This window comes from Chelonia mydas, chromosome 9 (assembly GCF_015237465.2).
Source record: "Chelonia mydas isolate rCheMyd1 chromosome 9, rCheMyd1.pri.v2, whole genome shotgun sequence".
Lineage (NCBI taxonomy): Eukaryota > Metazoa > Chordata > Testudines > Cheloniidae > Chelonia > Chelonia mydas.
Window position 1 is genome coordinate 94,351,530 of NC_057855.1, and position 25,336 is coordinate 94,376,865.

At 44.3% G+C, this 25,336-nt stretch overlaps 1 long non-coding RNA gene across 3 annotated transcripts in view; it reads left to right on the plus strand.

The window, feature by feature from the left end:
• Nucleotides 1–19,993: 19,993 nt before the first annotated feature.
• The window catches only part of LOC122461724, a 28,188-nt gene continuing 22,845 nt past the window's right edge, over nt 19,994–25,336 (plus strand). For 2 of the 3 annotated variants that reach the window (XR_006283846.1, XR_006283844.1), the window contains exon 1: nt 19,994–20,060. This is a non-coding gene — a long non-coding RNA (uncharacterized LOC122461724). Of the gene's footprint in view, nt 20,061–23,894; nt 23,986–25,336 lie in introns of all 3 variants that reach the window. The other variant, XR_006283845.1, reaches the window with a different exon arrangement.

Here is a 25,336-nt window from a genome sequence, read left to right on the forward strand (position 1 = left end):
GCAGGTGAATCCAGCATCCCTGGCTAAATGGATAGAATATCAGCAGTGTCTTGGTTAATAGTGTTAGCATTTAAATGTGGTAACAATATTTAACCTGCTGCATTAACAACCTGTTGAAAGGAAGAGGGAAAATTACACTGGGTGCTGCTCTGTCTGCAGATTCCAAAATACCTGCAGCATCTCGGGTTACTTTTTGAAGACTATTTCCTCCCCCAAAGGGCTGTAAAGTGCATTTGATGTAACAAAAACAGTAAGGGAAACTCCTTTTTCAATTTAAAAATTAGGTGTGGGGAGGAGGTAGAAAATAATGGAAAATTAGCAGAGGGATCAATCATAAAGGCATTGGTGAAGAATGTCTGTAGGATTTTTAGATTTCTTTTTTCACTCACTTTCTCTGTTTCTAACGCTCCTTTATGTAGGGAGAGATGAATGTTAAGTTCAGTGTGAAAAGGCATTTGATTAACAGACATAAATCTAAAGTATTCGTTAGATCAGGGTATTTCCATATCAGAAATGAGAGGAAGAAAATGTGCTTCTTTAAGATCACTAAGCCTGTGTATTGGCTACAAAACACTGCCATTAAAATGTTCGATCTGTCTATGTTAAATGAAGAAAAAAACAGATTCTTTAACAGGAGCGAATAAAACTGCAGAAACAAAATAATATGACTGCTTTGAGGCTCTGTCCAACTTGTATGCACTTTAGTACCAATTATTCTCTACAAGTGCCTGTCTGAATGATGTGATCACTTTGACTGTCCCCGTGTGCCTATTTAGGGCCTAATCCTGTTTCCACTGGAATCAATGGCATACAATGGTTCAGAGTCAGTCCCTTTGTGTCTGGGATGCTGGAAGGAAAAAAGAAAAACTTTAAAATCTTTGCAATAGAGATTTTTGAAATTCGGATGCATTTTTTTTTGTTTTTGACAAGTCTTCTGCAGGGAAGAAGGGTGGCCTTTTGGTTAAGGCCTTGTCTACATGGGGAAATTGACCAGACTAGCTATTTTGGAAGAGGCTAGGCCACAGTAACTATTCTGGAATAGCTCCCAGGGTGACTTTTTATTGTTACTGCTGAGTGCAGTAATTATTCTGGAATAAAGTGACTTTTGTTCCAAAACAGAGTCCACATGGGGAGCTATTCTGGAGTCACTATCCCAGTCAATTTCTCCTCAGGAGATCAGGGTTCTGTTCCCTTCTCTTCCATAGATCTGTGACCTTGGACAAGCATTAATCTCTCTATGCCTGTAAATCCTTCCCTACTTCACTGGGACACTTTGAGAATAAATCTATAAATACCTGGAGGGCACTCTGATACTGCTCTGACAGAGGCTATATAAATACCAAACCAGATTAAATTGAATTCATTTACCTTTATTTGAGAGAGGGCAGCCAATCTCAGGAGGCTTGTCTAGATAAGAAATCATGCACCATTGCCGCTGAATTGATTTTAAACTGGGTTTACACCAGGTTAGTTGAATTTGGAAAGTTACTAGATGAAGCTAAACCAGTTTAAGTGTGCTTTAACCTGGTTTAAGTATGTCTACATTTGAGGTTAGCACTAGTGTAACTAAATTGCTGTGGTTACATGCATACACCCAAATCCCATGCGTACACCAGCCCAAAGAAGATGGGCCGGGTGACCTGGAGTCCGGGGAATAAGGGGAAATTCAACAGTACTGTAACTTGTGAGTTTGTCATTTATATTTTTACTGCAGCTTGTGACTGAGGCTTCTGGCCTTGGCAAACTTTTCTATTTGCCTCTCTAGCAGAATGTCATGTGTCTTTCTATACCGCCCATAGGAAAGAACTCTGTGTAACCGTTTTTGTGCCGTACTTTCTGCTGTGTGCGTTCGCACCAGGCTGAGATTGTTAATTTCATACATCCCCGTTCACGGCATGTTGTACTGGTTTCACAAATGATATAAATATATTTGACACAAAGGGAAGAGTCAGAGCATAGCTGTGGCTGTTTGTTAGTCATGTTTAGCGATTGTTCTTGAATGCCCTACACAAGAAAAACGTCTCTCAGAAGTCAATGGGAACTTTACCTGAGTAAAGAAGTCAGGTTTAGCCCTTTGGTGTTGGTTTCATTTTCACTGTACTAAAACAAGTTCTCTTGACAGAAAAGTCTCATATTATTAAACCAAAATTAAGAAGAAATACTTCTGCCTACAGTTCTTTTATTTAGACTCACTGAGCACATTTCATTTCATGGGCACTCTGTACATTGCAAAGTGACACTTGAAAGTCCTTGATACAAATGTGAAGAAGAAATGATGTTTTATACTTTCCATATTGGGGCAAAGAGGAATTGTTGTTTTGTGAACATCAGTATATAAAGCAGTTGTTTTCTGAGTCTCTTTTCTGAGCTGTACAAGGCTGGGAGAGCATTGTCTAAGCATGAATTAATTCTCACTTCCTTACAACATTGTATTAAGCTGCAGTAAAGAAATCAATAAATCAATGTGTGTGTACCTATCTTACTTTACGTGTGCATATGTATATATTTATGTGTAGTCTTACAAACTTGCACCATGAGCTGCATGAGTGGCTGAAGTAACAATAGGGTCCCCTCGCTGCACTCCGTGCTATGAAACCATCTTTAAAAACAGTTGACTCTATTGTGTATTACACAAAGGGATTTTTTTTAAGCTGTTCTCAAGACTAGGGTTCTGCATGGTTTCTCCTTCTCCCCCATTTGTGTCGTTGTAGCACAGTTCTCTCCCAACAAACTCTGATTTTCGGGGGTTCAAAGGCTGGATTCTTACTGGGATTCTAAACCCTCTCTGCGCAAAGGGGAAGTCTTCACTGCAGAGCAATTGACACTTGGGTAAGCCTAACCCAGGTGTGAGCAGGAAAGCAACACACATATCAGTCATCACAGAGGGGCCGCACTGCAAAGCCATATTGGAGTTGCTGAGCCCAGACGGGTGCTGCGGTCCCTTATGTGGAACACTAAGACGTCTGGGGTCATATGCCATGGTTCTTAGTGCTTCACTGCACTGCAGTGCTCTAGGCTTCCTTCTGAAGTATATTGTGGGAGAACTTAATGGTCTTTCTGGGGCCCCTCTGTGGCACGGATCAAGCTCAGGATCCTAACCTGTTCCAATGGTTGGCACTAATTCTGCTCTCATTTTGGCAGCAGGAGGCAGATGCAGGTCAGGAGACATGGTGGGGGGGGTTGGGATTTCAGCAGTGGCTTGTCCCTCTGAAAAGGCAGTGATGTGCCTTGGTGAGGAGATCATGCAGGCTGCATGCAAACATGGAGCAGTGGAGACAGCTGATGCAGGCAGGCTGTACTAGCTGTGGAATCTTCCTGTGCTGACCGGCAGTTCTGGACCAGAACCACAAGCAGAGCGCAGTGATTACATTGTCCTGCAGAGCTTGCGATGGCCAGTAGTAGTTCCAGAACTTCTGAGGAACGCTCCCCAGCCTTTCAGTGCCAGTACCTGCAGATGAGGGAGTGCGTGCTAGTCCAGAAGTGGGTTGCTATTGCCATCTGGAAGCTGACTATTCCAGATTGATACAGGTCAGTGACTAATCAGTTTGGAGATGGCAAGTCAGCTGTGAGTGCAGTGGTGATGGAGGTTTGCAAGGCAATTATTGCAGCAGTTCACCCTCAGTGAGAGCAAAAGCCCTGAAACGGCAGTGGACTTTGAGCAAACTGACTTCCTGAACTGTGCTGTGTCATGGAGGACACACGTGTCCATTGTCTGCCCCCTCCAAGGTGCATGTGGCTTTGTAAACTGGAAAGGATGCTACTCCAGCATTATATGGGCCTTGGCCAACAATAGAGGGAGGTTCATGGACTCCACTGTTGGACACAGGGTGGGGTATTTTGGAGGACTGGCATTTTCAAACTGGTACAAGCTGGGATTTTATTCCCACCCAATCATATGGACATCAAGGGTTGTGTGTACCCACTGTTACTGTGGGAGACCCCGCGTATCCTCTACTGCCCTGGCTCAGGAAGCCCTGCCCTGATGTGAGAGCAGCTAACAGAAAAGGTTTAATTACACCCTGAGCGGGATGGTGGTGGAATGTGCCTTTGGCTGACTGCAGGCAGGATGGCACCGCCGACAAATCCATGTGGACCCCAGTGCGTAATGCCATTGTTGTTGGGGTGTGCTGTGACTGCACAAGGGAAGTGAGGAGCAGGGGGAGAACTTTGCCCTGTGCTGGTTTACAGGTCTGGTACAGACAAACAGAAAGTGCACCCTAACTGGGGCTGGGTCAAGAGAACGAGGGAAGTAAGGGATACCCTGTGTGCCCCCGTCTTTGGGATAAGGGATAGTGTGAGCACAACACTATTATGCTGTACCAATTGAATGTTTTCTGCATTGTAAATCTGAGACTTTATTCAAACGTCTGCTTTGAAGTTCCTGTCTTTTTACTGTTTCCCAAACACTCACGCGCCGAGGTATTGAACAGCAAAGCAATTGATTAAAAGTCAACAACACAGGCAATCCGGCTGCCACAAACCAAACCAATGAGCAAAGAAAGCAAACCAGAAAATAAAACTCAGGAGAGCAATGTCCCCTGAAACGGACTTGCCCATCATCAGTGTACCTGTTCTCCCTCCCCCAGGATGCACTGGGTTGGAATGTATTGGGTGTACCTATCTACCCATGTGCACTTCCCTCCAGGGACGGCATAGACTGGCTCATTCCCTGTCTGGAATTTCCCAGTGGCTGCACGACGTGGTAGCGTAAAGGGGAGGTCATTGGAGCAGGTGGGACTGGGACAGGGTCTTTGGTCTGGGCTGTGTATTCAGCTGCCTGCTGGTCGTCATGCCAAGCAGCAACTTGAACAGTTCCCTTTGCTACTGGTGATCCTGCTCCTTCATCACCCAGTCGTGCTTGATATAGTCCACTGCCATCTTTTTCTCCATTCCCAGCATGGCCTGCTTCTACCAGTCCTGCTCCAGAATCTCCCTTTGAACTTGCAAAGGCTGGTCTGACCTGCTGGCAAAGTTCTTCTGCATCTCCTGCAGCAGGTTGTCCAGGGTCGTCTTTCTTTTCCCCTGCGACCTCTCGCTGACTGTCAGAACACCCCGGGCTGGAACAGATGGCCCTGAAAAGCAATGACAACAGCCCATTATTTGCCTGTTAAGGGGGGTGGTGGTGAGGGCGGGGGGAGCTTCTCCTCTTCAGCTTTCTGCTCCACAGTAAGAAAAAATGTGTTTGATCTCCTTGACCTACATTCTCCTCCATCTCTGCCCTTATCTGCTCTGAAACTGCTGTCTCCTAGGGTTCCTCCCCACCAAAACAGTGCAAAGGGGGTGGATTAGGAGCACTAACCCCATATGCTATTGGGCCAGCTAGCCCAAACTGAAAGCACCACCAAACTTGGGGAGGGGGGAGGTTTGTGTATATGGATGGAAGCTGGGTTAGGGGCAACACCCAAATAAGAGCCTAGGATAACTGTGCAGTAAAGACATACCCAACAAAGACTTTGTCAGGAAACCCTTCTGTTAAAACCACTTGCAGCAGGCATGGTGTGCTCCCATTGTGGCCTGTTGAGGGTATGTGCCATATCTACCCACCTCCTTACCTTGTGACATAGCCTCCAAAGCATCTGACAAAAATAACCACTGTTACTTTTCATTTGATCTTGCATCTCACTCTTCCCATACGTGCCTGCTTTTTCCTACAAGCTCTTCAGGGAAGGGACTTGTTTCCTTACGTGCTTGTGAAGCATTAGGTCTAGCTTTGATGTAATACAGATATACTTAAACTGTATTTTCCACTGAATGCATCCGATGAAGTGAGCTGTAGCTCACGAAAGCTTATGCTCAAATAAATTTGTTAGTCTCTAAGGTGCCACAAGTCCTCCTTTTCTTTAAACTGAATGGTATATCACCACTTGTGCCTGTCTAGTTCCATCACAAAAGATTTTCTGCCCGTTGTGAAGGGTGGCAAAGAGGGAGGTGGCCCAAAGCATGTGAGGGAGCGAAAATGTCGACTCTGGCTCTACACCAACTGAGACTCCAGCCATTCCTTGTAATAAGGCGCTCAGATGCTGCCGTGATGAGTGCAGAATAGATGCCTAGAAAGGGAGAGGGAAGTCCTGGTTTAATTCTGTACTTTTCTGATTGAATCACAAACCTCATTCTCGTCCCTTGTCGCAGGCACAAGGAGAATTAGTAGAGCAAACAGCACAGTGACAAATAGAACCCCAACTTCTTTTCTGAGTCCATTTAACAAGTTTGGTCAGGGTGGTTAGACCAAAAACGCCAAGAGGGAGACGAGGCTGATGGTGACGAAAGGGGAAGAGCCAAAGATAATGGAGTGAAATAAGTTTATCACCTTGTAATGGACATGTTTCACTGCCAAGGATGATATAAAGCTGGAAAGGGAACGATGCAATTTTTGTGTGTCATACGTTCCCTGTTTCAATGCAGCTCAACCGGACTCCAGCAAAGTGCCAGCACAACAGAAAAAACCCTTTTGTGGCTAATGAGCAGGGACAAGAGAGATTTGGTGGTATTTTTCCTCAATCTTGCTATGGGAGGGCAGGGAAAGGCACAAGCCAAAAGCTGCTGAATTTCTGCAAGGGTTTCTCTTGTGGATATCTTTGTCTGGTTGGCTGCATTAGTATTTATTACATTGCCCTGAAGCGGGGTAGGTGACTGCCTCATAGTACACTCAACAGTGTTCGCTTATGGAGTAGGGAAGCATAACTCCATCCTTTGTAGAAACCAATGGATGGAATTCTATGGACCGTGCTATGTTATAGACAGGGCATCGGTCTAGATTATCATAATGGTTTCTTCTTGCCTTAAAATCTTGAGTCTATATAACAAGACAGATGGTGAAATCCTGGCCTCACCTGAACTCATTGAAAACACCCATTGACTTCAATAGGGCCAGGACTTCGGCTGCAGTCCCTGCTCTAAAGAGCTTGCCGTCAAATGTTTCGAAAAAATATTGCATGGGACAGCAACAAACAATGGGGCCCATACAAAAATACAGTAACCTGATTACCTAGGTAGATGGTTGCATTCTGAAGGTAGAAATGAGTGTGTGAACATCCACACAATTATAAGTGCACATATATGTATATGCCATATTGCAACAGGCACAAGAACCATTAGTGTAGCATACACGGACAGTAGAACCTCAGAGTTACGAACTCCTCGGGCACAGAGGTTTTTCGTAACTCTGAAATGTTCGTAACTCTGAACAAAACGTTATAGTTCTTTCAAAAGTTTACAACTGAGCATTGATTTAATTCAGCTTTGAAACTTTACGACGCAGAAGAAAAATGCTGCTTTTACCCATCTTAATTTAAATGAAACAAGCACAGAAAATGTCCTTACCTTGTCAAATCTTTTTATAAACTTTCCCTTTATATTTTTCCCTTTATATTTATATTTCCCTTTAAATATACAATACTGTACTGTATTTGCTTTTCTTGTCATTTTTGGCTCGGCTGCTGCCTGATTGCATGCTTCCGGAGGTAAATGAGGAGTGTGATTGAGTGGTCAGTTCGTAACTTCGGTGTTTGTAACTCTGTATGTACAATCCAGTTCACAGACATGAATATATCATATTACATATATATTTTTTTGTGTAGGCCCAGCAGTCATTTCTTTATATGACCCTTCCTGTGGCTAAGTTTAATAGAAAACACACCAAGTCTTAACATTATCTCCATCATCCTACAAACGACACCTAAGGGTCCTCACTCTGTCCATGGGTATTTTATTTTTAACTATTAATTTAGGGATGTTTTAACAGATTTGCATATCCTGGCCATGTAAATATCAGAGACGAACAATAATAATTAAAACAGTGAGCTTTTGTTTAGAGAAGCATTACACTGTAATATAGTCATCAGATCTTCGTATTTAACAGGGCATTACCAAATTACAGAATAAGCATTTTAACTCTACCCATGATGCACAGAACGGTGACCTTATTACATCGAGTGAGATCTCTGATTACATATATTTAACAAAGCAGGCATGTCTATCAAATGTTAATATTAAAAAACGGGGGTGGGGGGGAACAGGTGTGCTGTTTTTTTTGCAAGTGATTGTACTTTGGGGTTCTCACTGTGTTTATGGCATTGTTGGCATTCATTTTTGTTAACTGGTAAAGGCGGGTGGCAAAAACTGCTTGATAGAATATTTTCATAGACTATTCAACAATTATTGTATTGAAAAATAACAGCTTCTTTCTATGGAATGTCAATTTGGGCAGGTTAACCTCTCCTTGCAGGGGATAAGTGCATTAGCTGGATATTTGTTAGCAAGATCAACTGTGAAATGCCTGACAATGTTGGCACTTAAGGGACCATAAGTAGTCTTCAATGTTAACAGCCCATTGAGGTAACTAGGGAAGGGAAGATAACACTTCTCTAATGGTATTCATTGTGAATGCAGAATCCCAAACCAGTTGGTCATGTTTGCATTATCAAGGCTAGTTACACAGCGGAATGGGCTAGAAAGCTACTTTTAAAAAAATTAAAATGTAGATGATCTAGAAATCTACCTGTGGACCCTAATGTCCTGAGCCTCACAGGTAGTCAGGCAACTGGGAATTAGGCGTCTAATGACCTGTGCGGATCTGGGCCTACATGCTTGGGATTCGTGGGCTTTCCCATTTCTGCTGGTAGATTTCTAAGGTCCCTGCTCATGAGAGAGGACAACAAATATCACAGTGATGAAAATATTTTTGAGGGTTACCTCAATACTGAATGATAGACTATAATCAGGACTGGGGCCCCAGGATATAATAACCACGTGTGATTTTCCAACTCCAAAATGATTTCCCGCTGACCAGCAGCAATCTGGCATTGCAAGCTTCCATGGTGTGATTGCCACTTGCTTCCTTACTGTCAGTGGAGTTCTCTTTCTGGTGCCCTTGGGCTCAGCGCAAATTCAGGAATGTGGCGTTGCACATCCAAAAGTTCATCATCCCAAGCCTGCATCACAAAGCTCATGTCTCAGGGCCAGAAGCAGCGCTACGCCATTAGCAGCTGCTCCAGGAACACCACCACCAATCTTAGATTGGTCCTCACTATGTCCCACCAAAATCTGACCACCTGGAAATCCTCATATTCCCCAAGGCTCTTCTTACAGCTCTGCAAATACCGGAGGATCACGTGTCCTGTGCTTGCAACATTCATGACAATAGTGCAGAGCTATGCAGGCTCTGTGCTTCATACCCAAAGCGATGACTAATGAGGGAAATGAAAGTCCTCAAAATAACGGAGGGATGTGCTAAATGAGAGACAAAACCTTTTGGATGATGCATGGGGCAGGGACCCCGCTTTTTATCGGCTGTAAGGGCAAGCGATTGGAAGGGAGGGGCAGAGAGAAGCAAATGGGGGGCAGGGTCTTGGTTGGGGGTGGGAAGAGGCAGCGCGGGGTCTTGGGGAGAAGGGGAAGCGGGGTGGGGAGAAGGGGCTGTGCGGGCAGGCTGGGGGCCATGGTTTAGGCCTTAGGCTATCCCAAATAAAATATCTCAACACTTCCGCTATTTAAAGTAGGACTGGACACAGCACTAGAATATGTAGGGCATAATCCTTTATCAGCAGAGGGATGTACTGGCCCCTGATGGCTATTTTCCACATCTAATGGCTGTGACTTCAGCTTGGATATTGAATATAGACTGGTCAAAAAGAAAAGGAGGAGTTGTGGCACCTTAGAGACTAACAAATTTATTCGAGCATAAGCTTTCAGCTCACGAAAGCTTATGCTCAAATAAATTTGTTAGTCTCTAAGGTGCCACAAGTCCTCCTATTCTTTTTGCGGACACAGACTAACACCGCTGCTACTCTGAAACCTGTCATAGACTGGTCAGTTTCACTTCTGTTTCCAATAAGTTTTTCTTGTTGGTTCTCCTGCCCCACCTCAGGCCTTGTCTACACCAGAGCTCTCAATCGTTTGTAAAATAATTATTTTGCTCTGATTAAAGCAAAAGTGATTTCGTGCTTCTGTATTTTTTTCAGAGGAACATAGGTGCTACCCTACTGGCTTAGATTAACTGTAGTAATAATAATCTTGTATAGTGCTTTCCATCTATCGAGCTCAAAGCATTTTACACAGTGGCATGATCCTCATTTCACAGATGGGGAAACTGAGACGCAAAGCGGCACCATGTCTTGCTTCATGTCACTCAGCAGCCAGTGGCTGAGCTGGGAATAGAAACCAGGTCTCCTGAGTCCCACTGAAGTGCTCTATCCACTGAGTTCTCTTCAGAGCAGTGTGTCATAATCTATGTAGTAACTCGTGTTCTACGGCCACCTGTATTTTTGCCTTACAGCCACAGGAAGAGCGCTGCTTGAACGATTAAACCACTGGTTTCAGAGTAGCAGCCGTGTTAGTCTGTATCTGCAAAAAGAAAAGGAGGACTTGTGGCACCTTAGAGACTAACCAATTTATTTGAGCATAAGCTTTCGTGAGCTACAGCTCACCACAGTGTTCTCTGGGTCTGTATCCCAGATCTCTCTGATGTGTGCACTGTGGGAGATTTTCTATACATGTCGTGGAATGCCTGTGGGGACCTGTGGGTACTGGCGGGGGGGGAGCGGGGGGCAAACTGCCGTCGTCTCTATTGTTGATAAGGTCTCAGCATTTGAGTTTACAACTCCGCAGGGGACAGGCTGGTTTGTAAGAGAAACGAACTTTTTATTGATTTCTTTTTAACCCCCAAAAGTGCTTCTACTCAGGACAGTGCTTGGCATTTCAATTAAAAAAACCAAAACAAATCACTGAATTTAAATGTTGGGCTTCAACTCATCCCATGTCCTTTAACAACATGCATTTCATTAAAACAAAAGGAACGGTTTCCTCTGTCTACCCTTGACGACGGTAAAATGGAAAACTGAAGTGATGCTCTTCAACAGACCAAAGAAAAGGCGAGACAATGCAACAAAATCACTGCCTGTATTTCACCAGCATCACCCCATATGCTATTTTTTCCCTGCCTTTGGAAATTTATCTAATTTCTACTGCAATTCCGTAATGGGAACAACGTGTAGCTGGGTTTGTTGCTTCTGTGCTGCATCTGTTTGAATCCACTAGCAGCTGCAAAATTCCAGGAGCGCTGTCTTTTCACGACTCAGTGACCATGTAATTGGCCATGGGATTTATTCAGCCCTTTCATTCTGTTCGAACCTACGTATAGCATATTCTTACAGAAGTGCACTGGTTACATTCTATAGATTTATGCTGTGCCTTATGGAACGCAAACAGTTTGCAAGCTCTCTCTCTCGCAGATGCAGTCGCACACAACATCATCATAACAGGTGCCTTTGTGCTTGCATCCAGCCTAACTCTTAAATGTATAAAATGCACACTGCGGGCTCAGCGCATGAGAGACCTGGCCTTTTTAAATGCAGGGCACTGGGTTTGTTTTCTGTGTCTCTTTTGGCTGGTGCCTTAAGTCAGCAGAGGTCATACAGCCGTTTGTGCACCACTCCAGGCCAGTCACCAAGCCGGCGAGCAAAAATCAGCACAAGACCATGCAGAGAGATTTAGCTGTCAGGTAGCCCAAAAGGCTTTTCAGTGATGTCCCGGTATCACAACACAGGCAGTTTGAAGTGTTAAGGCTCTCTTGGGCCTTCCCCACCCAGTTGCTGGGAGTTCTGGGTGTGGAAGGAATGCTGGGTTGGGTGCTTATCTCGTTATCTTAGCTTGTTGTGTTTCGAGTTGGTAGCCTGAGTGGTGATGTGATTGGGAAAGATTGACTGGGAGAGGTCAGCTACTGGGCTGACAGAAACCAGGGGTGTCATTTGCTATGGGGCAAAAGAGGCAGTTGCTCCACCCGATCTTGGTTTTCTCCCTGACCCCATCCTGACTTTGCAGGATATAATTCCATATAATGTTCTATACTTGATACAACTTCTCTTTCTCCCCCACCCTCCTGAATTTTTCTGAAATGACACCCCTTATAGAAATTGGCAGGGAGGGAAGCAGAAATGGGGCTGATTAATTGAATGCTGTGGTCCAGATTCTACCCTTCTCTTGAATCCATGCAATCCAGTTGAAGTTATATCCTTCTGGATGTCAGATGTGGCTTTCAAGTCAAGAAGCAGAGCTTTAAATTAGAGAGAGAGGCCAGAACTGGAAACTCTCTGGTCTTCTGACCTATCCAGAGGCCAGGACAGCCAGCACTTTTAGGCTGGAGTTAGGACTTCTGGCCGTAATAGCCAAGGTTCTGATCTCAGTTGCCTTCAGCTTTTTACAGAGGTATGACTGAGGTCAGAATCTAGCAAAATGTTCTTTCACCATGCAGTCATTTCCCAAGCACTGGTATCTTCTTTTCCCACGGGGGAATTGTTGAAAACAGCATCAGGATCTTGGCAGCATCCACCACTAGACTGGTGCAAAACCACCAAGGCCTGCTCTGCACAGGCAAACAGATATTATTGCAAGCTGATCGGGCGGGGGCGGAAACAAAAGGGACATTTCAATAGCAAAAGCACCTTTTTTGTGGGAGAAATTGTGATTTTTGGTCCAGGTAGATATGTGGAAATTCCACCGTTTCTGCTGCAGAATGACCGAATTGTGTGCCAGAACCAAACTGATTAGTTGTTTCTAGAACACTAGGCCTGATCCTCCATCTCAAGCCTGGGACTTTTGTCACTGACTTTATTAGCAGGAGGAGCAAGCCCAGTGTGATGGGGGGTTGGGGGAGGGGTCCATCCCACCTGGCTGAAGGAGCAGCCTTACCTGTATCTTTGCGCCGGCTCTATACAAGACTGGTCTACTGGCAATATTTTCTGCAACTTAACTAAAAAGATAAAACTGACTTAGTGACACCACCACAAGCCTCTACAGTGGGCACAGGTAAAGGTGCTTATGTATATCTAATTTGGTTTGGTACCAAAGTAGTTAAATGTGGTGCAAAAACTGAGTGCAGACAAGCCCTGGGGCTACCAGTCTGTCCCCTGCACTGGCACCAAATGCATAAAGAAAAAGAATGTAATTCTGGTGAAATACAAACTGGGCAGTGAATTGAAGTTTGGTCAGGGGTTGGTTGGTTTCTGCTAAAACTGACAACAGCCCTTATAAGAGGACTCAATTTTAACGGGTTCTGTTCTAGCCTACGTGGAGTTTAGAGTGCCACTCAACTGGTTCAATTGATGTCAAGATATAATCCTGCATCTGTACCAGGAAGCCGGTTCAGATTAATTTGGGCTAAGCCGGCACTTGTTAGCGAATCCCAACCTAAACTTGACCGTTGCTCCTACTCGTGGGCAAGGCTTTCTCCAGCAGAAGAAGGGCCAGCAACATTTGTTTTCATAGACTTTTAAATGCTGCACCCAGGGCCACCAGCGAATTACTAGTACAGCCTGCTGCCATGAACCAGCTCCCTTTGATCTCTGGATCACACTGTCCGACCTTGCCTCTGGAACCAAACTAGGTAGTGGAAAGATTATAGACAATGACCCTGTGATGCACAGAGGGCAGTTTTCAAAAGCACTCAGCACTGGCCTAACGTTGAACACGAGGAGAGTTTTACTATTGACAGTGCTGAATTTATCTCACCTGTACGGATCATCTGCATGTGCTCCCCCAATAGGAGTTGACTATCCCCCTAACGAAGGCCTCGTCTGTGCAGGGGTTTTTGTACCAGTGCAGACCACTCAATTAGCGCAGTCCGTCTGTCTTGGGGGGTTGTGAAAGGGCTTAAGTTAATGGGAAGTTTTAGCATATTAAAAAAAAAAAAAGTAAACGCAGTCCTTTGTTAACATTTCTTTTTAGATCCCCCACAGTCTTCAGACCAGCTCAGCTCCAGAGGCACAGAATGAAGCTGGCCCATAATTATGAGGCCACGTCTACACTTATGTAGGCAAAATTTATGTCGCTCCTCGTCTGCTCAGCGCTTTGTGGGTGGGAGACCTAGAGCGGCTACACAAGTGATCTTACAGTGCGCAGGTGCATCAGTACAGCTGTGCCGTTGTAAATCCACTAGTGTAGACGTGACCTATGTTTGGAATTTTTCCACCCACGAACTAGTTTTCAAAGTTTAAAAGGGTAGATTGGGCACTAATCACAGCCCAAGTATGTGCTAAGTGTCACTGAGCTAACGCAGACATTAGAGTTCTGTCTGAGGAGACTAGTCATTATGTACATCCAAAGAAGCGTGTAAGATAGCATCAGCATTCAGATCTTCATACTTTGGACTTCTATAATGCATTCCATCTGAAGATGATCTCAAAGCACTTTGCAGTTGTTAATGAACAGAACGTCAGGTGCTTAGGTTAAAATTTTTTATTAAAGCTAATGTTAAAATTATATAATACACAGGTTGGGAAAAGAGTGTCTGTTTTGAGCTTATGCTAAAATAAATTTGTCAGTCTCTAAGGTGCCACAAGTCCTCCTGTTCTTTTTTCTGTACATCTGGGTATAGTGCTTGTATTATCCACAAATACAAAGTTTTGTTTTTAAAAGTCATATGATACATATAGTACATAATCAGCAATAACCCAAATTTAGATGAATAAATTTAAGACTACAGCTTAGATATTATCATCCAAGTATTCAGGTACATCACTCATGAGAAGTTGTACAGAGTTGGTCGTGGAAAGCAAAATTATATCAATGAGTGAAGATTGTCCATCAGTAATTGAGAATTAGGGTAGGTTGTCCATTTAGAAAATACACTCCATCAAGGAGCTTATGCTCAAATAAATTGGTTAGTCTCTAAGGTGCCACAAGTACTCCTTTTCTTTTTGCGAATACAGACTAACACGGCTGTTACTCTGAAACTCCATCAAGGAAGTATTTTAGTTATTTTCCTTACTGTGCTTCTCATCAGCACTCCAGCTCATCCCTCCTGGTATTGCTGATGTCTGGTGAGGTGTTCTATGCAGATGTCCCTAGAGCATCTGATGGCATCTGACACCATGAGTTGCCGCATCAGCCGATCGATTGTAGCGTTGACCAATTCCGCATTCTTTCAACACTCGCTCGTTACTAGGGTCCCATGCGCCCAAGGCTACGGTGATGGGTGGTCAGATTAGATAGACAGATTACAGTACCTTGCAGGGATGTTGTGCAGATAAGTATCATGGTGCTTCTTTTACACATGGGACAACTGAGCCGCAGAGAGCCTAAAGCCAAAATGGTCCAGCTTAGAGGTTTAAAGATAGGGCTTTTTATGCACACAACTTGCACTAGTTTTAGCGAAAGCAACTTAATATCACACCTTTAGATGAACCAGTGCAACCCTGTGTAGGCCAGGCCTTAGTCACCTACATCCATGCATCAGGACCACACATAACTTCTCTCCCCTTCAATGGGTGTTGAGTGTTCTCTGTACCTTGGAAGCTCAGGCCACGGATTTAGCTGACTGATTATGGATTTAGGTGCCTAAATTCACACACAAGTTTTAAAATTGTGATATAAATGACCTGATCAAGGTCGAGCAGAAAGTCTGTGGCAAAGCTAGGAACAGAACTCCACTCCCCTGTCCTTGAGCAACTAGGCCTCGCTTTTTCCTTCCCCCCACCCCAAGATGCATCACTCAGATGGAAGGGGAGTTTTATAGTTATTATGGGAAATCCCCTGGACCTCTTGCCATCCGCATGGATGGCCAACCTCTCTGCACTATTCTGCAGGCCTCCCTTCCCCAGTAGTAGCAATGCAATGCTATTATAGGTTTCACTCCTGCACCCTACCCACCCCTTCCAAGGCGCAGGGCAAGGAGCAGAACTTGGTTGAATTCTCATGGGAATTTCCCTGCAAGTTCACTGGGGCATGATGTCTCATAAAGCAGTTCTCATCCCTCCACTGTTCCTCTCTGCTTAAGCCATGCTTTCCTAAACTCACAGAGCTCCTATGGGCCACAGGGGCTACTTTGGGCATAGAATCCAGTATTGCATTTGAACCCATGCAGGTAAACCAGCAAAGAATCCCATTAACTTCAGGAGGGCTTTGCACAGGTGCAAGGCTCTGCCCGTGCAAAAGAAGGATGGGAGACCTCAGTTCGCTGCATTGCTACAGACTTCCTGTGCGGCCATAGGCAAGTCACTTAGGGCCAGATATTTAAAGGTATTTAGGCACATAGCAATGCAGATAGGTGTCTAGTGAGATTTTCAGAAGGGCCTAGGCCCAGATCCTCTGAGGTAGTTGGTCATCTACTTCCCATGGGAGTTAGGCTGCTAGAAGCTTTTGAAAACCCCACTCTAGAGGCATATCTTATCTGAATCTTTAGGCACTTGAGCATCTTTAAAATCTGGCCCGTAGCTTCTCTGTGCCTCAGTTCCCCATCTGTAAAATGGGGGCAATAGTATTGCCCTGCCACACAGGGGGTTTGTAAGGGTGAATACATGAAAGATTAGGACATGTGCAGATTCCCTGATAATGGAGGCCATGTAAGTACCTAGGAGAGACATCCAATTTCAGGATCGGGGCCCTTAGTACATTACAAAATGAACTGCCACCTGGATTAAACACCAATCACTGACATACGCCATATTCTTAAGTGTTATGGAAGGTATTGAGGAAGGATGCCATTAGCTAAGTAAAACCCATTCTGCTTACAAAAACCTTTACAATTAGGTTCTACTGCTTATTTTTTTCTATTCTTTTGATTTGTTTTGAGCGATGACACTTCCATGAAAAGTGAGTTTTAAATCCTCTAATGCAGACATACCTATCCATAATGAATAATACAAATGCATTATTAGGCCACGACAGATAAATGAATAATTGCAATTAATTTTACAAATATTAACTATATGCAATAACTCTCTGTGATGCTGAGTAATAAATCAAATTTAAATTTACCAGTATGTAATGAGCTCAGCTTTTGTAAGATGAGGTAAACAACTGAGGCCCAATCCTGCCCTCAGATATGCAAGCATCCTTCCTGGGACTTCAGTAGGATTTGCATAAATATATTTTAGGGCCTTTCATGTGCTTTCTGGTTCAGGAATTATCAATGCAATTAGGAAACCTAACTGAGGAGTGTAGAATTATTCACAATGGTCTAAAGATGGATCACAAGTCTGTATGCAGCTTTGCTGTGTTGTGTTACTGGGTAATAATTGCTAGCATTTACTCAGCACTTTTCAGTGGAGTTTCCCCACCCAGATCACTTGCCCAAGATCACCAAGCAGGCCAATGGCAGATCCTGCAACAGAACTTAGGTTTCCAGCTCTATTGCCCTAGTCACGGGACCACATGGCCCTTTTCAAGTTAATTTAATGACCTGGATGGTGCTGGGTTGGTAGCTTTGGAAACAAATCCTCTGCTTTCCCAGATGACAGGTGCAGCGACTAATATTGGCCTCCTGCCTGGGCCACTCAAGCCTTGACCTACCTAATGCAATGGCCAGGAGTCTGAGAGGTGGATAGCTATCTATTAAGGCCTTGTCTACACACAGAGTTGTACCACTCTAGCTACACTGGTATATTTCAAGCAGTGCACCTCCTCTAGTGTGGAGGCAGTTATACTGGTATAAATGTAAATGGCGTATAGCTGTTCCTGTATGGCAAGCGGAATAAGCTCATAGACTATCAGGGTTGGAAGGAACCTCAGGAGATCATCTAGTCCAACCCCCTGCTCAAGGCAGGACTAATCCCCAATTTTTGCCCCAGATCCCTAAATGGTCCCCTCAGGGATTGAACTCACAACCCTGGGTTTAGCAGGCCAATGCTCAAACCACTGAGCTTTCCTTGTGTAACTGCTGTACCAGTGTCACTCTTTTGGTAACAAAGCCACACCCCTAACTGAAACAGCTGAACTGCTACCGAACCTGGGTGTGTAGACTGAGCCCAAGCGGTGGGCTGAGACCACTATGCTCATTTCAAACGAGCCGTCAGAGGGCAGCACGTTTTAGTCACTACCAACCTGGGATGTATTTGAACCTAGGACCGGGGGATGAAAAGTGCTATTAACCTGTTACTAGGTCCCCAAACAACCTTGTCTCTGGATTATTGTTGTCTGACTTGAAATGAACAATTAGAACCACTAGAAGGGAGGCGCCCCCTTGCACCTGAGAAATAGACATACCCGCCTTCCCAGCCTGGCTGGGCGCTCCTTTTCTCTCCTCCACCCAGGGGTGGGGTAGGAAGTAGCATATGTGATTTCTCCCACCCTGAGGATTAGGAAGCAATATCCATTTAACTCCTAGGACCCACCCTCCTCCCCATTCCTGGAAGAGAGGCTTTTCTCCTGCTATCCCCAGGCGGCTGTTGGTATTAACAATGCCAACTTTTATAGGAGAGATGCTAGGTGGGTGAGGGAATATCTTTTGTTGGATCAGCGTCTGTTGGGGAGAGAGACAAGCTAGCTCTACACAGGGAGCTCTCCATCAGGTCTTGGAAAGGGACTCCGAATGTCCCAGGCTTGAAGAAGAGCTCCAAGTAGCTAAAAATCTTGTCTCTTTCACCAACAGAAGTGGGTCTCATAAAAGATATTACCTCACCCACGTTGTCTCTTGGATATCCTGGCATCAACACAGCTACAATAACACTGCACATGGCTTTTACATCATGCTTTTCATCCACAGCTCTCAAAGCACTTTGAAAATGGAGGGCAGTATAATATCCCCACCTCACAGATGGGGAAAGTGAGACATGGGGCAGCAATTTGCCCAAGGTCACCCAGCAGGGCCAGGAATAGAACCCAGATCTCCAGAGACCTGATATCATGGAAAAAACGCTCACGTATGATTAACTTGTGGATACTGCCTTTGCCTACCTTTCATCTTGGTGGTGTTGCTGTCTCTAAAAAAGCTAAGTTGCAAACATCTCCACTAAAGGTCCCCCAGCGGCCATAGGTTTGGCTTCATCTGTGCAATGGCGCAGATCCACAAAGATATTGCGGCTTCTATGGAAGTTAAGAGTCTAAATACCTTTGAGGATGTGAGCCTAAGTGCTTCTAACCCCATTAGAACATGACTTCAATCAGGCATTGTGTGAGTAAAAACATCTCTTTTAATGGATTCAACTGCCAAATCAGGGCCTAACAATGATTAGTAACAATTGTAAGCAAACCTATATGAAAGGTGTAAACACCGAGGAGGAAGTGGAATTATTTAGAATCATAGAATATCAGGGTTGGAAGGGACCTCAGGAAGTCATCTAGTCTAACCCCCTGCTCAAAGCAGGGTACAAAGGAGAAAGTCAATTAACTATCAGGAAAACTTTTGAGCTCAAAGGCCCATCCACACAGATCTGGTTGCAGAATCAAAACCTAGCAAGCGAAGAGGTGGAAACCCCATCCCTGGAGACTCTTTTTACCACTGGTTCCCAATCAGGGGTACGCAGAGGTCTTCCAGAGGGTATGTCAACTCATCTAGATGTTTGCCTAGTTTTACAACAGGCTACAAGAAAAGCACTAGCGAAGTCAGTACAAACTAAAATTTCATACAATGACTTGTTTATACTGCTCTGTATACTGTAGCAGTGTTTCTCAACCTGGGGAGTTGTGATTTATTTTCTAATTATATGGCAAAAATGAGAAAGTCAGCAATGTTTCAGTACTGGTGATCTGTGACACTTTTGGATTTTTACATCTCATTTTGTAAACAAGCAGTTTTTAAATGAGGTGAAACTTGGGGGTATGCAGGGCAAATCAGACTCCTGAAAGGGGATACAGTGGACTGGAAAGGCTGAAAGCTACTTTACACTAGCCAGTGCCAAGGACTGGCAAATACATTGTGCACAATGAATATGAAATAGCCAAGGACCTAATAGGGATAGACAGGACCTTATTCCTGTGACTCACAAAGTAAATATTCAAGGATCAAGTAACAGACAGCCTAAATCTGGGAGGGAAGCACAGAAGCCCTGAGTCAGATCTTCACCAGGTATAAACCATCCTACATCATTGACTTCAATTCACAATAGCTGAGGATCTCGCCCATTGTTTTAACAAGTACTTTGCCCCCAGTCCATGTGCTCCTTGCTTAGGCAGCTTAATAACATTAGCACTTTTAGCTCCCAATTAGATTTTGAAATTGACTCTTCATTAAGGTGATGGGCAGTGATAGGGACACATTTCATTGTAATGAATAGGGTGAGGCATATAGTTCACACCTCTGATTGCTGTGAATGTTTGGCTGGAGACAGTTTTCTGCAAGGCTGGATATGGTAGGAGAGCAGATACTTGGAGGGCAGATTCTCAGCAGAGATGACTAGAAATATTTTTAAGCCTAGACAAAGTTTAGATTTTCTACAGAACAGTAAAGATGTTGAGAAAAATGCCCTAAGAGCACAGGCTCTGTGATTCTTTTCAGCTGTTTGTGTGTGTGTGTGTGTGTGTGTGTGTGTGTGTGGTGACCTTGCATCTTGTAGATGTTTTAGGCTAAGTAGTTCAGAAAATTTGCTCTGTCTGAACATGGGCACTTGGGAAAGATTAAAACACTTAGGGAAGATTTCACAGAAATAAAAAGTCAGTTTCTGTCCCCAGCTAATGCACACTGGGGTCTTGATCCTGCAGTTGGCTCTGTGCAATACATCCAGCTGTAGGATTGGAATAAGAATTTCAAGTGAATCAGGTGTAGTCATGGCACTAACTCAGTGAAGTGAAGGTCATTGGTTCTCTTAGCAACAGTAGCTGTTTCACAGGGCAAATCTGGTGCCTGATGGGGAAGAAGTGAAAGTCACCCAAGAGGTCCAAATAAAGCGCTTACTTTTGAGGTGACAATGGTATATGCTGGGCACCGACGTCTAGCACCAGGCATAAGTGCTCACCTGCTGGCCAGGCACCTGAGTACTCAGTTCCTATTGATATAAACTCTCTTATGGGTTTGATGTTTGTACTGTAGCGGGGCCTGGAGCCCTCAGGCAGCGATGGGGATTGCCATTGTGGGATGCACATGTAGTGAAAGGACAGTCCTGCCCCAATGCCCTTGCAGTCTAAGGAATGAGGTACAAGCCAGCTTTGTGCACGTGAATGGTTTTATTTAAATCTGTGTCTGTTTTGGCCTGTTGTGTCAGGATAATCTGCAAAGGACATTCTGTATTGCCTGAGCCACTTCCTACTGCCTTATGGGGCACGTGCCATGGGTCTGACTTCCAGTAGTGAAGTGAAGCATGCACATAAAGGTTTGCAGAGCTAGGGGGAGGGGCACATGCTCGAAGGATCTCCCAGTCTCTGGTTTATTTCGTTTTGCAATTGTTGCCAACCTCAAGAGTTCTACAATCCTGTGACTTTTCCAGTGAATATGTTTGTGTTCTTTCTAGTAAGTCCTTCTGGCTTCTGAAGCGTTTACGGTGCAGTCGCTTTGTTCCCCACTCCCCAGGCTTTTCTTTACAGCCCTGAAGGCGAGAAATGTCCTACTTTAAGGTGAAAAGGGACCACCAGGTCATCTAATCTGATGCCCTGTATATCACAGGTCACCCCCATACCAAACCCAACAACTGAAATTAGACTGAAGTATTACAGCGTCCAGGAGGCTAGATTGGTATGTGCCCCAGGCAGAGGGCAGGAGGGACTGAGGTGCCCCAGAGGGCCTGAGGCCCCCCACAATGGCAGGGAAATGATTAAGTGGGGTATACGTAGATAATCCTGGTTTCAGAGTAACAGCCGTGTTAGTCTGTATTCGCAAAAAGAAAAGGAGTACTTGTGGCACCTTAGAGACTAACCAATTTATTTGAGCATGAGCTTTCGTGAGCTACAGCTCACTTCATCGGATGCATACTGTGGAAACTGCAGAAGACATTATATACGCAGAGACCATCCTGGCAAGTGACCCATGCCCACATGCTGCAGAGGAAGGTGAAACCGCCTCCCAAGTTTACCACCAATCTGACATGGGGGGGAAAATTCCCTTCTGATCCCACCTATGATGATCAGTTAGACCCTGAGCATGCGAGCAAGAACCGGCCAGCCAGGCCAAATGTACTTTACAAATCTCCGATTTTTTTTTTTTTTAATCACTTGACTCTAGCAGGTGCTGCTTTAATGGGAAAAAAAATTACCCCAGATCACTAGACTCATGATTAAAATTCTGAGCGCTAGAGACAGCAGGCACCCATCGTACAATTGTCAAATGTGGACAGGGTTCCCGTGATATGGTGGGCTGGCCCCTGGCCCTGCCATTAACGCTGATGTGAAACTTTGCTCCCTAGTGGCTAATGACTGAAATGGCCGCTGCTCCTAGGGGGAGAAAGGTGAAGTGGATACTGAGCAATGCATGCGTCTGTGAGAGAGGGGAGTAGGTAGGGCAGAGAGGCTGTGTGATGCTGGCGTTAGGCCACCTTCACTCCCAGCCTTTCCTTGGTTGGTCTCTGTACTGATGCACTTCCTAGCTTGAACGGTTCACTCCCTGCAATGGAAAGTTCCTCCCTTGGCTCTCTCGCTCCTTTACAGCTTTCTGTATCCCCTCCCTGAAGTCTCTGAGGGTGAGTCCTTCCCACCCCAATTTTCTCCTTGCCTCTCTCCATACAGGCTTTGCCCCCCCATGCTCCCACGACCCCTCTGAGAGCCTAACTAGGCAGCAGGCTGTGATGAAGCTCCACAGTGACGTGGATGCTGCTGTTGGAGTGGCTGTGACACCTTCCCTCTTCCTTCGGCGTGAGCCTCTTGTTTCCACGCCTCCTCTTCTCTCAGCACATTTCATTCCCGCTGGTTTGTTGCCTATCCAGGGAAGGAAAGTGAAAGAAGGAGGCCTATAGTTTAAAGCTACTGTTTCTATTGTGGGTTTGTTTGTTTTGTAAATCCTGACCTGCTTTCTGAGGGTCTCTGGGAATTTAGAAGCTGGTTGTGAGGGACTGTAAATTTTGGACAAGGTTTGAGGGGCTGATCTTCCTCTCAGGAAACCCAGATCATTTCCGTTTATATTTGTATCTCCAGTGAAGAGAGGTTTTTTACAGGGAAAAACTGCTTCTCTCTGACAGGGCTTGATGGACTCCATAGTCTGTTTTTAGGACACTCACATGGGGTGTAGGAGACCCAGGCTCAAGAGGAGCCATGCCCTGATTTCTGTGTGTCTTGGGGATTGAGAATCAGTTCTTTGCAACAGTCTAAGTTTTAGGCAGAGCAGGAACTTGAACCTGGGTCTTCTGTGAGTACTCTAACCACCAGGCCATTGTCTATTCTACAGCAGCTGGTTATATTTTTCTTGTTTTCTGCAAAACGTGTTTGAAAAGTCTCTGGTTCATCCCAATGCAGGACAGGAAAATAAAATTCATCTTGAAACATTTTAAAGGACAGGGAAAATGTTTCGTGCACAGCCCTAAGAGCTAGGCGTTGCAGTGATACCTAGAGACCCCCAAGTAGGTCCCATTGTGCTAGGCACTGCACACACACATAATGAAGTCAGTCCTGGCCTCCAAGGACCAGAAGTGTTTGGGTTTTTTGTTTTTTTTAGGCACCTGGATGCTTTTGAAAATCCCATCAGCTGCCTATCTGCATCTTTTGGTGCCTAAATATCTTTTAAAAATCTGGCCTTTAAAGTTTACAAATATAAATGATGAGCCTGCTTCTTGGCTTACTAACCCTGTGTTGAATCCTGGACCAGGCCTCAGTACGTACAACTCCTAATGAATAGCTTATCAGCAGAAGGGGGTAATAAAGAATAAATAAATAAACCTTTATAAAGAATTAGAGGGTAATGTAATGAATGCCAATCAATATGGATTTATGGAAAATAGATCCTGTCAAAGTAACTTTTTTTAAAAATAAGATTACTAGTTTGGTTGATAAAGGTAGTGTTGACATAATAGACTTAAGTAAGGCATTTGATTTGCTACTGCATGACATTTTGATTAACAAACTAAAATGACATAAAATTAACCTGGCACATTTTAAATGGTTTGAAAACTGGCTAAGTGATAGGTCTCAAAATGTAACTGTAAATGGGGAATCATCATCGAGTGGGTGTGTTTCCAGAGGGGTCTTGCAGGGATCAGTTCTTGGCCCTAGGTTATTTAACATTTTTATCAATGACATTGAAGAAAACAAAATCATCACTGATAAAGTTTGCAGATGACCCAAAAATGGGGGAGTGATAAATAACGAAGAGGACAGGTCACTGAGATGGAACAATCTGGATCGCATAGTGAACTGAGTGTAAGCAAACAATATACATTTATTATGTCTAAATGGAAATGTATAGGTCTAGGAACAAAGAATGGAGGCCGTACTTACAGGCTGGGGGACTCTATCTGGGGAAGCAGTGACTTTGAAAAAGATTTGGGGGTTCTCGTGGATATGAGCTCCCGATGAGATGCTATGGCCAAAAGAGCTAATGCAGGCCTGGGATGCATAAACAGGGGAATCTCGAATAGGAGAAGAGAGGTTCTTTTACCCTATGTATTTGGCACTGCTGGAATTCTGGTGCCCACAGTACAAGAAGCCTGTTGATACATTGGAGAGGGGTCAGAGAAGAGCATTGAGAATTATTAAAGGATTAGAAAACCTGCCTTATATGGATACACTCAAGGAGCTCAATCTATTTCACTTCGGATAGAAGGTTAAGGGATGATTTGATTACAGTCTATCTGTATCTATAGAGAGAACAAATATTTGCTAATGGGCTTTTCAATCTAGCGGAGAAAGGTGTAATATGATCCAATGGCTGGAAGTTGAAGCTAGACAAATTCAGACTAGAAATAAGAGTGGGGATAATTAATCACTGGAACAATTTATTAAGGCTTGCGGTGGATTCTCCATCACTGGCAATTTTTAAATCAAGATTGGATTTTTTTTTTTCTAAAGGGTATTCCCTCGGAGTGAATTTGGGGATGTTCTATGGCCTGTGTTATACAGGAGGTCAGATGTGATGATCACAATGGTCCCTTCTGGCCTTGGACTCTATGAAAACCATTGACACTGAGATTTTCAGTCTCCTGCTTACATGTCTGAACAAACTGTATTTATCATCCTCCTCTACTTGTGATACTGGAACCCTGTCCACACACTTGTGTAAGGAAGGTGATGCTCTAGTCACAAAGCCAGTAAATGCCTGCAGGATGCTGGCTGTCATTCAAGAAAAAATGATGCTCTCCACTTTGCCAAGTAAATCCACCAAAGAACTTTATTTATTTTTTTAATTTCTATGCAAAGCACTTTAACGAATGAGCATCAAGCCACTAATGAACGCTGATGGAATTCATGGCACACTATGGACATTTCTGCAGCAAGAAAACTCTTGGTTCCAAACATCATCAAAAGCTTGCCAGCTAAGAAAGTACTATTAAGGTCTGGTCTCTCAAGGCTTAAAGACCATCATCTTTCCATACAGGCTCTTCTTTACAATGGTGGCAGTGTGTTTTTTGTCATATCTGCACCACCATTCTGAATGGTGACAGGGAGTGGTGTGATAAGGCGGGTGAGATCCCCTGAGAGCGAACTGTAACATACAGTCAAACCCCTTAAAACTAGGGTGGCACTGGGGACATGGAGAGAACTTGATTTGACC